A 17,223-nucleotide genomic window follows, 5' to 3' on the forward strand; every position below is an offset into this window, starting at 1 on the left:
CATGGAATACTCGGTTCATTAAATCCATAAAGATTGCAGGTGCATTGGTTAATCCAAAAGGCATAACTGTGAACTCATAATGACCGTATCTAGTCCTAAATGCAGTCTTTGGTATATCGTGCTTTACGGTTCTCAACTGATGATAACCTGACCTCAAGTCAATCTTTGAAAATATTCCCGCTCCTTTCAACTGGTCAAATAGAATCATCTATCCTAGGCAAAGGGTACTTATTCTTGATTGTGACCTTATTGAGCTCCCTGTAGTCTACACAGAGTCTCATATTACCGTCCTTCTTCTTCACAAACAAGACTGGCGCTCCCCAAGGCGATGCACTTGGTCTGATATAACCTTTCCCTAGTAATTCCTCAAGTTGACCTTTTAACTCACTCATTTATGCTGGAGCCATCCGGTATGGGGCTTTCGAGATAGGTGGAGTTTCGGGTGTTAGGTCTATGGTAAAATTAATTGGTCGATTGGGCGGCATTCCCGGGATCTCTTCCGGAAACATGTCCAGGAATTCACTCACCACTGCAATATCCCCTGGTTGTTCTTTCATCACATGGTCTAGGTCTCTTACGTTGCATAAGAAAACAGGGTTCCCTTTGTGTATTAACTTCACGAGCTCCATTGCCGTGACGATTCCTACACTCCTAGGTTTCCCAAAACGGCGATACGATACAACCTTTCCTAGACTAGACTTCAAGTGAATCTTCTGCTTCTCACAGTCAATCTTGGCTTTGAACATTGCCAACCAGTCCATTCCCAAAATCACATCTAAATATCCTAACTCAAACTCAATTAGGCTAGACAAGAATATGGTCTTGGCTATGGTTAAAGGTACATTCCTATGGATCTTAGTGCATTTCACAATCTCACCGATTGGTATCACTATGGGTACTTCAATCTCTTCAGGTTCTTTCAATCCTAACTTCTCTAAGATACTCTTTGATATAAATGAATAAGTCGCACCAGAATCAAATAGTACTTTAACTAAAATGGAGTTAATAGAAAAAGTACCAGCTATGACGTCAGACGAGTTTTCGGCTTCTTGCCTATTGATCACATTCAGCTTTCCTTGGGCAACTCCCTTGTTATAGACACCTCCATTGGCATTTCCATTGGCATTTCGGTTCCCATTCTGCTGATAGTTCCCTCCAGGCTTTCCATTACCCTGGCCATTATTGCCATTGTCTGGTAACCCTTTTGGTTTCCACCATTGTTCCCTCCATTCCAGTTTTGGTTATTCCGATTGTTGTTCTGGCGGTTGCCTTGGTTGACTTGGTTGGGTTTCCCATTCTTGGCCCAACACTCAAATTCTCTATGGCCTAGCTTCTCACAAAACCTACAGATAACTTGGTTTCCATTACAGTCTCGACCTGAGTGATTACTATGGCAACGTCTACACTCATAGACTCTTGTTCCATTCCCTGCAGACTGATTCTTATCTCCATTGTTATTGTGGAAGTTGTTTCTGTTTCCACCCTGGTTCCCCCTGACTGGAAATGGTTGTTTCCCTTGTTTTTCTTAATGTTACCCTGATTTTGCTGGCCACCACCTTGGTTTTGGTTACCAACATCCTTCCTCTTCTCACCAATTCCATTCTTCCTTTGCTGCAGACCATACAAATGGGCAGCTTTTCCATACATGGTGTCAAGAGATGTAAAAGTCTCTCCAGCAAGCATCAATTGCAAATCCATAGTCAATCCACTCTCAAATCTCTGAGCTCTAAGCTCCTCCGTTGCCACCACTTTAGGTGCAAATCTAGACAATTCTATAAACTTGGAATAGTACTCTGCTACAGACATCCCTTCCATTTTCAGCTCGATGAACTCTTAGGTTTTCTTCTTCTTCAGGTATGGTGGGTAAATTTTGTTCCTTAAGGCTACCTTGAATGATTCCCATCCAAATCCAGGCGTAGCTCTCAAAGCATTCTCACACCTCTACCACCACAAATCAACTTCTCCCCTAAGGTAATACGCAACACTATTAACCCTAAGGTTTTCTGGGCAATTGACAGCTACGATAAGCTTATCGAACTCCCTTAGCCAGTTCTCAAGTATAGTTGGGTCTATCTCCCCTTGATACAAAGGAGGCTTACTTTGGGCCACCTTCTTAAACATCTCACCAGCTGGATCAACTCCCTGGTTATTCCTATTCTGTGCTAAGTTCTGCACTACTTCAGCTAGTTGCCTAACCACATCGGCAATCCCTTGGGTAGTCATTTCCCTTCTCCTGGATAAAACAAAAGACTAACTTTAACAACTGAGTTTGGACACTGCCTTACTGAAACATTGCACTAACTAGCAAAATAGGCGCCTATTATGGGCCGCTTTCACTCTTAGTCCGCATCACAAAGTTCAAGTGGTGAAAATTGAACCACCTTGCAAGTATAATTTCATTGAAGAAATATATGAAATTCTTTTGCGATAATTGCTTAAAGAGAACATAAACTTGGAATTATAGGTAAAAGAAAGAACTCTAAACTTTATTACTTCAATGGGAAAATAATACATCCTTTGGATCGTACTTTATTCGAAAGACCACAAAACTGAACTACTAAAACCATAAATAGTAGTTTACTACTTTATTACTTCACTAAAATTTAAGCACTAGCTATTACATCAGAAAAGTCTTTAGATTGTTATTCCACTATCCAACCTCCTTCACAAACTGGTGAAGAGTGCTCATGGTCTTCAAAGTCATCAAAGTCTTCCTCTGAATCAGACTCATACTCCATATCCTCATTATTCTGTTGTAGCTCACTGTTTACTTCATCACTGTTAGTTTCGGGATCAATTTCTGTGTCACTGGAGATCTCAATAATAGGCTCAGGAATGATAGGATTAGGGTTCTCAATCTCAACAACATCATCATCACTATCCTCATCCATCTGAGTTTCTGTCGCATGATATAATCCTACATTGTGAACACTTGACACTATCTTACCATCCACAAAACATTCCTCCGCAAGCTCTATAACTGTGGTCATAATCTCCAAATCATATCTCCACCTACCATCTGTAGTACCATACTTGTAGTAATTAGGAATACCATTTTCCATATGCATATCACGGAATCGATTCTTAAGCTCTATGTATGGGTTCCTAGAAGGTAAGAAATGAATAACCATCTCTTCCATAACATCTTTCTTCCTTAGTCCAGATAGGTTCTTCACTGTAGCAAAATAATTGCAAGCAAATTCGATCTTCTTCACATAAATGTGTGGGGTTTCACAGTCTAGCTTCTCTAGGTTTTCTAGGTTTGCGTACTTTGAAATCAACATCTTAAATCCTGAAAATTAACAACTACGAAGTCTTACTAAAGTGTTCCAAAACCAAAGTAAGTTCGTTGAGCCATACAATTTCAATGCACAAGTACATGCTTAATCATGAATCGTGATGCAATTAATCACATAAAGCAAAACAAGACATGATCAAACTTTAAATAAAAGATCACATAGTCAAGGCATAGTCAACACTTGATTACTATGCATACTTAGTCTAACTATGCCCTTCTTAATCTACCATTTCCTCACTTAGAGTAAATAATTTTTTTTGAAATTAATTTAAATAAATAACTTCAAATATACACGAAATTATTAAAATTAAAATCGAAAATTTAAAATAAGTAATCGAATAATTTAATTAATTAATTCGATTATTTTCTAAAATAATTAAAGGAAATAAATAAATAAATATTTCGGAATTTTTTTTCTGGAAAATTCCGAAAATAAACTATTTTTTTTTTCTTTTGAAAAATTCGAAAATATTTCGGAATTTCGAAAAAAATATTCGAAATTTAAAATAATTCTCAAATGCTTGAAATAATTGGTATTTGGCTTTTCAAAATTTTGAGTACTCAAAAACAACATTTTGACTTTAGGAAAATAATTTTCGAAAATATCCTAAAGTTCCGCAATCGTAGTTTAAGGATTTACCACTTTGCACTATTAGTTAATGCAAACAGCTCTCAAACTAGAGCTCTGTAAATGCCACTTTGTAACACCCTAATAACTCCTTGATTTTTATAAAACATTTTCCGACTTAAAACACAGGAATTACCAAGATGTTACCGCCACCGTGATAACGGCTAAGGATATTTACCAGAATTACGCAGCGGAATTTAACTAACTTTCAAAACATAATAAATAAATAGTTAATGGTCATTAAAACAAGTTGGAACCGTTGAGGCCCAAATCCAAAGTAAAAGTATATCAAAATCCATTAACTATAAGCAGTAGTATTAGTCATGACTATAAATAAAAATAGAGTTTATAAAATACGGAAGAACAAAACTCTCAACTCGAATCCCATGATAACTTCTCCCGCAAGTTATCTCTACAAACCTGCTTTATTATAAATCTACTCCCCAACAACGCAAATGCAATTGATGGATCATCATAGGGTCAGGCAAAGGCTATGACCGGAAGACATGAATCACGAAGTCAACAAAAGCTGAGTACGAACAAGCTAGAATAACATTCTATCCTAACATGCTTCACTCGACAAATTAAATAATCCACATGCAAAAGCCATATAATAAGTAGATAAACATGGAGATAAGACTCGACACTTGACACGACTCTTGACTCACAGATTAATAAAAAGTAGCTTCGAACGGGTAAAGTAAAGTATCCTCAAAAGGAAAGAAAAGGGTGATGGGAGCCAACCATACACCAAAGTAAGTCAGGCTACTATCGACAGTCGGGCCATACAGACAGGAATTCCAATGCACAACGGCATAAAGAGAATGAAACAACGTCTTGTATCATTCTAGGAGTACAAGTTTTCCGGCAAGGCTCCCCCCATTGTTCATACTCAAGGTATATACGTTCCAAGAGTTTTGAAGCTCTTTTGGGTTGCACTTTACGTTAATTAATATATTATGTTCAAGGCGACTCAAGACTCTACTCAAGACACAACATACAAACAATTAAACAATCAAACAATTCAACAATGACTCTTCATTATTTTACTTCTTTAGGACTTGTGATCAAACATAGACTCAAGTGAAATTACTCCCATTGTTCCTTCTCAAAAACACTGTTTGAGATAACCCGACATTGCCTATTAACAAGCGGGGTGTGCCCTTAGCACGAATTGTCCTTAATTCAATTCACATAGACTCTCTAACATATTCTACCCCTTAGTAGAATATATATTGCTCACTGGCAATATTCGACTGGCTCAATATATATATGCTAGACATCCTGTACTATAGCATAATAATAATAATAACTTGCATGCGCAATACTCATACATGCAAACCAACTTGAACAACATGCTTGACATAATTCAACGATTATAAAATTCCATAACATGATAGTTCAATAGAATCTAAAAAGCATAATTCAATTCATAACATGCTCGTTCACATAGATTCAATAATAATAATAACATGCTCGTTCTCAATATCAAACATGAATTCACAATAACACATTCATTCTCAATCATCAAACATGAATTCATAATAACATATAAGTTCACATGATTCACATTCAATACACTTCACAAAGTCCTCAAGGGATGGGTGGTCACCCTAGTCTTGTACGTACCTGGAATACCTAAGTACGGGGGCCACTTTGCGAATCACGACTCACTAGAAATCAACTCATATAAACACAAAAGGAGAACTAAATTATTATCCATGTTTACTAAATTTCCAGCAACTATTTAAGATTCTAAAACTCTTAGTTCACTAGTAGAAAAAACCTCAAGTGATTGGGGTAAAATGCCACTAAGTGCTGGTGATTATGCCCCCATCACTCGAGGGTGAAGCACTTAACTTGGGATTTATGGAAAACCCCAAGCACTTGACATGTTAAGTGCTTGGGGTTTTAGGAAAGCCCCAAGCACTTGACTTGTGAAGTGCTTGGGGTTTTCCATAACACCCAAGCACTTGATATTAACAATGTTTTTAAACAAAATCTGCTACTATCAAGTGCTTGGGGTATTTTTTAGCACATAATATTTTTATTGTTTTTTTTTCCGTAAATTTTGTCAGGCCCGTACCACTTTAGCACAAAATGTTATACCTATAAACCTGTACCTACACCAAACAACCTCATTCCAACCACAACGTATATACTATACACCAATAAACATGCCCTTGGCTCATCCATACACCATTCAATAACACAAGTGAAAAAAAAAAGCAAAATAAACATAAAACAACGAGTTAAAACATATTGTATCTAAATTGTTAATGGAAAAAGGTAGAAAACTACAGTATTAGATTCATAATCATTCTAAAAAAGAGAACAATCAAAGACATTCATTAGTAATAAATCGTGCCAGCTTGTCTCGAACACATTTTATTTCATCAGTCGTGAAGGAACGCTCCCTTGGTTTGTTCATGGATTCCTATAATCAAATCCAACAAAAAAACACGCAATAAATTAGTAAGAGAAATGAATATTGTAAAATATAATATAAACATTATTTTAAAACAATAATTGAGTTATATGAACAATTTTTACTTAAAGGGCCGTTTTCGGTTCCAACTCTTAACTAATGAACCTAAATAAGTATTTTGAAACTTTTACATGTTTAAGTACTTAGTATTAGGTTTCTAAGACTCACTCTCATCTACTTTGGTCAAGTTATGCACATTTAAGGTCCGTTTGACCGTTATAGGACATATTTTTACTATAGTGGTCGTTTTTGGTTCCAACTCTTAACTAATGAACCTAAATAAGTATTTTGAACCTTTTACACGTTTATATACTTAGTATTAGGTTGCTAAGACTCATTCTCATCTACTTTGGTCAAGTTATGCAAATTTCAGGCTCGTTTGACCGTAATAGGACATATTTTGACTATAATGATCATTTTCGATCCCAACTCTTAACTAATGAACCTAAATAAGTATTTCGAACCTTTTACATGTTTATATACTTAGTACTAAGTTGCTAAGACTCATTCTCATCTACGTTGGTCAAGTTATGCAAATTTTAGGCTCGTTTGACCGTAATAGGACATATTTTGACTATAATGGTCATTTTCGCTCCCAACTCTCAACTAATGAACCTTAATACGTATTATAAGCCCTTTAAATATTAAATATTAAATATAGTTAATATTAGGTTTCCAAGACTCATTATCATCTACTTTGGTCAAGTTATGCACATTTAAAGCCCATTTGACTGTTATAGGACATATTTTGACTATAATGGTCGTTTTCGGTCCCAACTCTTAACTAATGAACCTAAATAAATATTTTGAACCTTTTACATGTTTATATACTTAGTATTAGGTTGCTAATACTCATTCTCATCTACTTTGGTCAAGTTATGCAAATTTTAGGCTCATTTGACCGTAATAGGACACATTTTGACTGTAATGGTCGTTTTCGGTCCCAACTCTTAACTAATGATCCTAAATAGGTATTCTGGACCTTTTACACGTTTAATATACTTAGTATTAGGTTGCTATAAGACTCATTATCATCTACTTTGGTCAAGTAATGCACATTTAAGGTCCGTTTGACCGTTATACGACATATTTTGACTATAATGGTCGTTTTCGGTCCCTACTGTTAACTAATGAACCTAAATAATTATTTTGAATGTTTTACACGTTTATATACTTAGTATTAGGTTGCTAAGACTCATTCTCATCTACTTTGGTCAAGTTGTGCAAATTTTAGGCTCGTTTGACCTTAATAGGACATATTTTGACTATAATGGTCGTTTTCCGTCCCAACTCTTAACTAATGAAGCTAAATAGGTATTTTGAACCTTTTACACGTTTAATATACTTAGTACTAGGTTCCTATAAGACTCGTTCTCATCTACTTTGGTCAAGTTATGCACATTTAAGGTCCGTTTGACCGTTATAGGACATATTTTTACTATAGTGGTCGTTTTTGGTCCCAACTCTTAACTAATGAACCTAAATAAGTACTTTGAACTTTTTACACGTTTATATACTTAGTATTAGGTTGATAAGACTCATTCTCATCTACGTTGGTCAAGTTGTGCAAATATTAGGCTCGTTTGACCGTAATAGTACATATTTTGTCTATAATGGTCGTTTTCGCTTTCAACTGTCAACTAATGAACCTAAATACCTATTCTAAGCCCTTTACATATTAAATATAGTTAATATTAGGTTTCTAAGACTCATTATCATCTACTTTGGTCAAGTTATGCACATTTAAGGCCCGTTTGACCGTTATAGGAACATTTTTGACTTAAATGGCCGTTTTCGGTTCCAACTCTTAACTAATGAACCTAAATAAGTATTTTGAACCTTTTACACGTTTATATACTTAGTATTAGGTTGCTAAGACCCATTCTCATCAACTTTGGTCAAGTTATGCAAATTTTAGGCTCGTTTGACGGTAATAGGACATATTTTGACTATAATGGTAATTTTCGATCCCAACTCTTAACTAATGAACCTAAATAAGTATTTTAAACCTTTTACATGTTTATATACTCAGTATTAGGTTTCTAAGACTCATTCTCATCTACTTTGGTCAAGTTATGCAAATTTTAGGCTCGTTTGACCGTAATAGGACATATTTTGACTATAATGGTCATTTTCGCTCCCAACTCTCAACTAATGAACCTAAATACGTATTGTAAGCCCTTTAAATATTAAATATAGTTTATATTAGGTAGATAAGACTCATTCTCATCTACTTTGGTCAAGTTTTGCACATTTAAGGCCCATTTGACCGTTATAGGACATATTTTGACTATAATGGTCGTTTTCGGTCCCAACTCTTAACTAATGAACCTAAATAAATATTTTGAACCTTTTACATGTTTATATACTTAGTATTAGGTTTCTAAGACTCATTCTCATCTAATTCGGTCAATTTATGCAAATTTTAGGCTCGTTTGAACGTAATAGGACATATTTTGACTATAATGGTCGTTTTCGGTCCCAACTCTTTACTAATGAACCTAAATAGGTATTCTGAACCTTTTACACGTTTAATATACTTAGTATTAGGTTGCTAAGACTCATTCTCATCTACTTTGGTCAAGTTATGCACATTTAAGGTCCGTTTGACCGTTATAGGACATATTTTTACTATAGTGGTCGTTTTTTGTTCCAACTCATAACTAATGAACCTAAATAAGTATTTTGAACCTTTTACACGTTTATATACTTACTATTAGGTTGCTAAGACTCATTCTCATCTACTTTGGTCAAGTTGTGCAAAGTTTATGCTCGTTTGACCGTAATAGGACATATTTTTACTATAATGGTCGTTTTCGCTCCCAACTCTCAACTAATGAACCTAAATACCTATTATAAGCCCTTTACATATTAAATATAGTTAATATTAGGTTGCTAAGACTCATTATCATCTACTTTGGTCAAGTTATGCACATTTAAGGCCCGTTTGACCGTTATAGGAACATTTTTGACTTAAATGGTCGTTTTCGGTCCCAACTCTTAACACATGAACCTAAATAAGTATTTTGAACCTTTTACACATTTATATACTTAGTATTAGGTTTCTAAGACTCATTTTCATCTACTTTGGTCAAGTTATGCAAATTTTAGGCTCGTTTGACCGTAATAGGACATATTTTGACTATAATGGCCGTTTTCGATCCCAAATTTTAACTAATGAACCTAAATAAGTATTCTGAACCTTTTACATGTTTATATACTTAGTATATGTTTCTAAGACTCATTCTCATCTACTTTGGTCAAATTATGCAAATTTAAGGTCCGTTTGATAGTTATAGGAACAATTTTGATTTAAATGGCCGCTTTCGGTTCCAACTCTTAACTAATGAACCTAAATAAGTATTTTGAACCTTTTACACGTTTATATACTTAGTATTAGGTTGGTAAGACGCATTCTCATCTACTTTGGTCAAGTTATTCAAATTTTAGGCTCGTTTGACCGTAATAGGACATATTTTGACTATAATGGTCGTTTTCGCTCCGAACTCTTAACTAATGACCGTAATATGAATATAATGCATTCTTTCCAAAGGTCCTTATCACTCCAACCTAACCTATCCTTAGACGTCTAATTCTACTATTGAATGTATGTCAAATTTTGATTACATGGAAAATTCGGCAGCATTTCCCTACAGTTCTCCTAAGTAAACTATGTAGAATTAACTTATATACATATGTATCTGAAGAAAAATGTAGGGAAACGACGAGCCAAAATTTTCCATACAATCAAAAAGAAGACATACATTCACCGCCTAAGTGAGATTAAACATCCAAGAACAGTCCCAACCGGGGACTGTTCAAGACTTACTCCTAATCAGTAAGTCTTGAACAGGTATCTAGGCATATTTAATGATGATCGTGCATTAACTTCTATTATATATAACAACTTAACTAGAACATTTTCATCAAATAACTAACAATACCACGTATATTCAAATATTGTACCTAGACTAAATACAAAGAGAAAGAATGAAATATTAGAAATACATACCAATATCAAAGCAAGCTATTAATTTCGATCGCTACACTCCTCACTAGCTCCAAGTTGAATCGTATCGCTACAAAATCAATCATAAATATAAGCACATTAATTAGCACATTTTTTTTACAGGAACTTATTCTACTTAATTCAGACAAAATAAATGTAGATAATTGCAAATAATTCACAAAATAATTCACAAAATATTCACAAAATAATTCACAAAATAGTTCACAAAATATTCACAAAATATTCACAAAATAATTCACAAAATAATTCACAAAATATTCACAAAATAATTCACAAAATATTCACAAAATTATTCACAAAATATTTAAAAAATTATTCACAAAATATTTCACAAAATATTCACAAAATATTCACAAAATAATTCACAAAATAATTAACAAAATAATTCACAAAATAATTCTCAAAATATTCACAAAATAATTCACAAAAAAAATTTAAAAAAATAAAAAAATTACGGCACTGCAAGAAGAACGACAGACAAACAGAGCCAAACCTCGAAGAACAGAGCATAAGCGACGACGGTGGCGGTGCAAGAAGAACGGCGGTGCAGGAGCGACGGCGGTGCAAGAGCGACGAAGGTGCACGAAAACGGCAGTGCAAGAACGGAGGCAAGAAAGGAGAACGGAGCGAAGAGCAGAGCCAAGAACGAAGCCAAGGACGGAGCAATTGAACGGAGCCAAGGACGGAGCAATTGAACGGAGCCAAGAACGGAGCCAAGACCAGAGCAAGGAGCGAAGAATGGAGAGCCAAGAACGGAGCAAGCAGCAACCGGAGATGTCGAAATGAAAGGAGCAAGAAGAACGGCGGTGCAACGGGAAGAAGGAAGCAAGAAGGGGAAGGTTTGCGTTAGGCGGGGAATGAAAATTTGGCAGTGGAGGGAATTTTTGGCAATGTAAATTGAATTAACCTAAGTGAAAAGACTGTAAAGGGGAAGGTTTAGTGCTTGGGGTGAATAGTAAACCCCAAGCACTTGTAAATTTACAACTTTGTGCTTGGGTGAATAGAAAACCCCAAGCATTTACTCAGAATTTTTTTTTGGGTTCAATTAAGTGCTTGGGATTTCTCTAAAACCCAAGCACTTTGTTCAAAGTACTTGAGGTTTTTTCTACTAGTGGTTTAATTAGAAATCATTCATAAATCATTAATTTAATAGTCTCAAATAGTCAACTCAAGCCCTACACAAAAACATTGACTTTTTAGCTTTAAAACCATTAAAAACCAACTTTTTAAAGCTTATAAACAATCCAAAAATTTAAGTTGATTCCCATAATTTAAATTCTCATTAAATTATGTGAATCAATCGCTTAATTAATTGTAATCAAAACCCTAATAATGGTTTGTCATAAAAACATGTTTTGACTTCAAAAATCAACACTTTATAAACTTATAAAATCTGAAAATAATAATTTAAATCATCAAAACTAATCTCTTTAATTAAAATACAACTCTAACCCAATACGGTGTCCATAACCGTTCTAATCAATTTAAATAACCCAAATATTTAAAATAATTACAACAATTAAAAGAATTTTAAAAAAACAAAAATTTAATGTTTTTGAAAACATAATTTGATTGAAACAATTGAACAACACACACACACACAACGATTAATCGTTTGTGTGTGTGTGCGCCGATCAACGCAACACAACAAGCAACAACGCACACAACACACCGCAAGTAGGGCGCACGCGCACGAAGGGACGAGAGGGGCGACGAGGCTGGGCGCGGGCACAGGCGAGACGCGCACACACAACAGGAGTGTTGTACTGCGACGCGACGAGCGAGCAGGCGAGCTGGGCGAGCACGACCACACATCGCGCAGGCACGATGTGCTACGCTGCGACTGCGGGGCGGGCGAGCTGGGCGAGCACGAGGCTGGGCGCACACGGCTGCCTTGGGCCGCAAGCAAAGACGGATGAAGAAAGGGGTGTGGGGCGTGCCGCAAGGAGAGAAAAGAGAGGAGAGAGAGAGAGTTCTGAATTTTCTTGTGATGGTTTGATATGAGGTCTATTTATAGGTTTTCTCTCCCATGTGGGCTAGGTTAGGGTAATTTTGAGTTGGGCTTATTACCGGGCTCATTTAAGTTTACTCCTTGCAAGCTTTGTTGGGTTTTCTCAAGACAAAACGACTGGGCTTTAATTAAATTAAATTCGTTTTCGAAATACGACCCAACAAATCCCGATTAAATAAATTCATTGAATTTATTTATTAAAATTCGGTTTTCGCAATTAATTAATAATTAAATTAATTAAAAATAAAAGTGCATTTAATTCTCATTAAATGGAATTAATTTATAAAAATACTTTATAAATACAACGAAATGCTGTATAAATATAATAAAATAGATTTATAATTATAGAAAAATACGAGGTATTACAGTTGCTTATTGGGAGTCAACTGTTGTTTGTTATGTTTTGGGGGCAAATCTACCCAGAATGTCATGGAAGGATACGTTAGGAGAGTATGGGGGAAATATGGAGTGGACAAGGTCTTATAGGTGGGAAGGGGGATATACCTGGTGCGATTCACTACAATGGAGAATTGCTCCAAAGTTCTGAATGGTGGCCACCAATTCTTTGACTCAAAACCACTTATAGTGAAGCCTTGGTAAGCTGATGAAAACTTCATTAAGGATCCTGTTAAAACCATTCCTATTTGGGTTCAGTTACCTAGGTTGGAAGTGAAATATTGGGGGGAAAAGTGTTTGAGTAAAATTGTGGGGAAGGTGGGGAAAATGGTCAAAGTTGATATGGACACAATGAATAGAGACAAGTTGATGTTTGCTAAAGTGTTAATTGAAGTCCAAATTGATCAACAGTTCCCATCTGTGATCTATTTCATGAATGAAAAAGGGACCAAAGTTGACCAGGAAGTCAACTATGAATGGGTTCCTATCATTTGCAAGGGATGTAAGGGTATGGGGCATGAGTTGTGTAAGTGCACTAGACAGATAACTGGGAGAACCAAAAGAGTTTGGGTGGAAAAACCTCAACAACCCAACATTGTGAAGCATGTTTTGGCCCCACCTGCTGTTGCTATGTCTTCAAATAATGGCTTCACTCAGGCCACAAGATTCAGTAGGGATATGAGACAGCAACTTAGACATGTGGTTACTAACAACACATTCCAAGATCTGTCTGAGTCTGATGCTGAAATGGAGAATGATGGTGGAGTCAGTAATGGTGAGAATGGAGGTTTTACATTAGGCAAGGGGGTGACATCCCCTATGCCTAATGGATAGAATATTATGTTGGAATGTGAGGGGGCTAAATAAGCATGCTAAACAAGTGGAGGTGAGACAGATGATTCAGTCTCACTAAATTGGCTTATTTGGCCTCCTAGAGACTAAGGTGAAAGCAACAAAGATGTGCACACTCTATCTCAATGTCTGTCCATCTTGGTACTTCACAACTAATCTTGCCTGTCACAAGAATGGGAGGATTTTGATTGCCTAGAACCCTTCAGCTTTTACTGTGGATATTGTTCTTATGAGTTTCCAAGTTATACATTGTTTTGTTACACCCAAACTGTCTGGTGTTGGCTTCTTCTGTACTTTTGTTTATGGTTTGCACACTCCAACGGAGAGGGAGGATCTTTGGGCTACTTTGTCTAGTATTGCTGGTAGCAATAACTTTGCTTGGCTGATAATGGGGGACTTTAATGCTATAATGAATATGGAAGACAGAATTGGATCTCCTGTCAGACTTCATGATGTGTTACCTATGAGGCAATGCATGACTACCTGTAAACTCACAGAGGTGAAATCTGTTGGCAGCCATTTCACCTGGAACAACAAACATGAAGGGGGGGGTGATAGGGTGTTTACCAGGATTGATAGAGTGCTCTCCAATTCCTTATGGGGTGATAGGTTTGAGACTGCAAAGGCCATGTTCTTACCTGAAGGAACTTATGACCATAGCCCTATGATCCTTCACACCACCAATCAACATACTCAGAAAAAACCCTTTAGGTTCTACAACATGTGGACCAGTTCATCAGAATTTCTTCCTTTGGTTGAAAGGTAATGGAAATTTTTTTTTTATGGATGTCATATGTTTAGGGTCACTCAGAAGCTCAAATGGATAAAAAGTGACCTTAAAGGTTTGAATCACCAAGGCTACAGTAATGTGGAAGCTATGAAGTTAGCTAAGCAAAGACAACTTGCTGAAATACAGGATAAACTCCATCTTGACCCTTCTAACATTAGTCTTGCAGCTGAAGAAAAGGTCATTGCAGAAGCTTACAGAGAGGCTAAAGACAACTTCAACTCATTCTTGCACCAAACTGCTAAAGTGAAATGGTTAGAAAAGGGGGATGAGAGTTCCAAGTTGTTCTTTCAGAGCATAAAACAAAGAAGAAAACACAATGCAATATACTCAATTCAGAATGCCACTGGGGATTGGTTTACTTCACCTGATCAGATCCAAGGGGCCTTCTTGGAGTTTTATGGTAACTTGTTTGGTTCCCAAATAGAAAATAGGACTAGTGTGGATCCTGTTATTATGGATAAAGGTCCTAGACTGACTGATGATCATAGGTCCAAGTTAGCTTGTGAGTTTGGTATGGCTGATATAAAAAGGGTGCTTGATGACATCCTTAGCAACAAAGCACCTGGGCTTGATGGTTTCAACAGTCACTTCTTTAAGTCCACATGGGATATTGTCAAAAATGATGTGCATGCTGCTGTCACTGAGTTCTTTAGAACTGGTAAAATGCTGAAAGAGATCAATGTCACTTCCATTACTTTGGTTCCCAAGGTGAGTGTTCCTGCCACAGTGGGGGATTTTAGACCCATAGCCTGCTACTCTGTGTTATACAAGTGCATATCCAAGTTGCTTTGTGAAAAGTTAAGTTGTGTTCTGCCTGATATCATGTCCCAAATCAAGGAGATTTTGTTACAGGAAGGTCCATTCTCCATAATGTCCTCATCTGTCAGGATATTGTCAAAATGTATAGAAAAGGTCAAACTCAGCCAAATTATCTTCTGAAGCTTGATTTGTAGAAAGCATATGATACAGTAGAGTGGGATTTTATCAAGGAAGTGATGCAGGATTTGGGTTTTCCCCCTTTTTTCATACAGTTGATTATGACTTTCTTATCCCCCACCCAGTACTCAGTGATGATTAATGGTGTTCCTTCCAAGCTTATTCACCCAAGAAGAGGGTTGAGGCAAGGGGACCCTCTCTCCCCTCTGCTCTTTACTTTGTGTATGGAATATTTCTCAAGGACCATGAAATCTGTAGGTGATTGTCCAGTATTCAAGTTCCACTCTAGATGCAGATACTTGAGGTTGAATCACTTATGTTTTGCAGATGATCTGCTGATGTTCTGTAAGGGGGATCAGGGGGGTGATCAACATGATGATGGGGGGGGGGTTTGAAATCTTCTCCAAAACCACAGGTCTTGTGGTTAATGCTTCTAAATCTTCCATCTACTGCCGTGGCATGTCTGCACAGGAGATTGAAACCATTACCCTCTTAACTGGTTTTACTCATGGGAGTCTCCCTTTCAAGTATTTGGGTGTGCCTGTTAGTCCATGGAAGCTAAAAGCTAGTGATTGTGAGCAACTAGTGGATAAAATGACAACAAGAGTGAGACACTGGAGTTCTAGACATCTTTCCTTTGCTGGTAGAGTCCAGTTGGTTAACTCAATGTTGATGAGTATCTGTGTATACTGGTCTCAGATGTTCCTTTTCCCTAAAGCTATTCTCAAAAAGATTAATTCTACATGTAGAGCTTTCCTCTGGTTTGGTACTTTTAATGATGCCAGACCTGGTTCAGTGGCTTGGCATCAACTCTGTCAACCAAAGACTCAAGGTGGGCTAGGATTCAGGAACTTGTTACTATGGAATCAAGCAGCTGTGGGGAAGCAAGCTTGGGCCATTTCTCAAAAACAAGATAATTTATGGGTGAAATGGATTCATGCAGTCTATATCAAGGAGAAAAACTGGGAATGGTTTACTGCCCCTACTGCTGCCAGTTGGGTGGTAAAGTTTGTCTGCAAAGTTAAGAGTAATGTTACTCACCAATTGCACTCATCTCAGTGGCTCTCCACTAGCAAATATTCTATCAAAGACACTTACAATCAGATGAGAACTGCAGGGGATAAAGTGACATGGCAGAAGTATGTATGGAATAGATTGACTATTCCAAAGCACAAGTTCATTCTCAGGCTCACAATGCTAGATAGACTAAAAACAAGAGAGAGACTTCACAAGGTGGGGATAGTTCCTGGTGATTTGTGTCCCATCTGTTTTACTCAAGTGGAGAAGATTGATCATCTTTTCTTTGCTTATGAGGCTAGCAAACAATGCAGACAACTGCTCATGGATTGGTTTGGGGTTCACTTAAACAGAACCACTGTCACTGTTCTACTCAAAGGAGTGCAAAGACACAGCAGAGGCAAAAGCAAAAAAGCAATCATCTTTACTACTATAGCCAGCTTGGTGTATAATATATGGAAGGCTAGAAATGCTGCAGTATGATCTGCTAAGGTGCCTACTGTTCAAGCTACTGTGGCTTGTATCAAGGCAGAGGTGAAAGGGAGGGTCCATAACCTTCTTAGCAAGAAGTCTAGTTCCAGTGATCTCAACTGGTTCAATGGTTTGTAAAGTGGGGAGATGTTGCTTCTCCTTTGATTTTTAGGCTAGGTGCTCTTAGCCTGCTTGTTTTTTGTTCCTGTTGCTGCCTGCTAGGGGTTTGCAATTTGTCATTGTTGTAAAACTGGTTTTGTGCTAATCAATATATCCTTATTTGCTTGCCAAAAAAAAAATATTGTT

At 36.7% G+C, this 17,223-nt stretch overlaps 1 long non-coding RNA gene across 1 annotated transcript; it reads right to left on the reverse strand.

Moving 5' to 3' along the window:
- Positions 1-6,064: 6,064 nt before the first annotated feature.
- Positions 6,065-11,407, reverse strand: LOC110797745 (uncharacterized). Its single transcript, XR_002535930.2, has 3 exons — positions 10,938-11,407; positions 10,427-10,493; positions 6,065-6,363 (listed from the first exon to the last, which is right to left on the reverse strand). It is a non-coding gene; the product is annotated as an uncharacterized lncRNA (long non-coding RNA).
- Between the last annotated feature and the right edge of the window lie 5,816 nt (positions 11,408-17,223).

Source organism: Spinacia oleracea, chromosome 3 (assembly GCF_020520425.1).
Source record: "Spinacia oleracea cultivar Varoflay chromosome 3, BTI_SOV_V1, whole genome shotgun sequence".
Classification (NCBI taxonomy): Eukaryota; Viridiplantae; Streptophyta; class Magnoliopsida; order Caryophyllales; family Amaranthaceae; genus Spinacia; species Spinacia oleracea.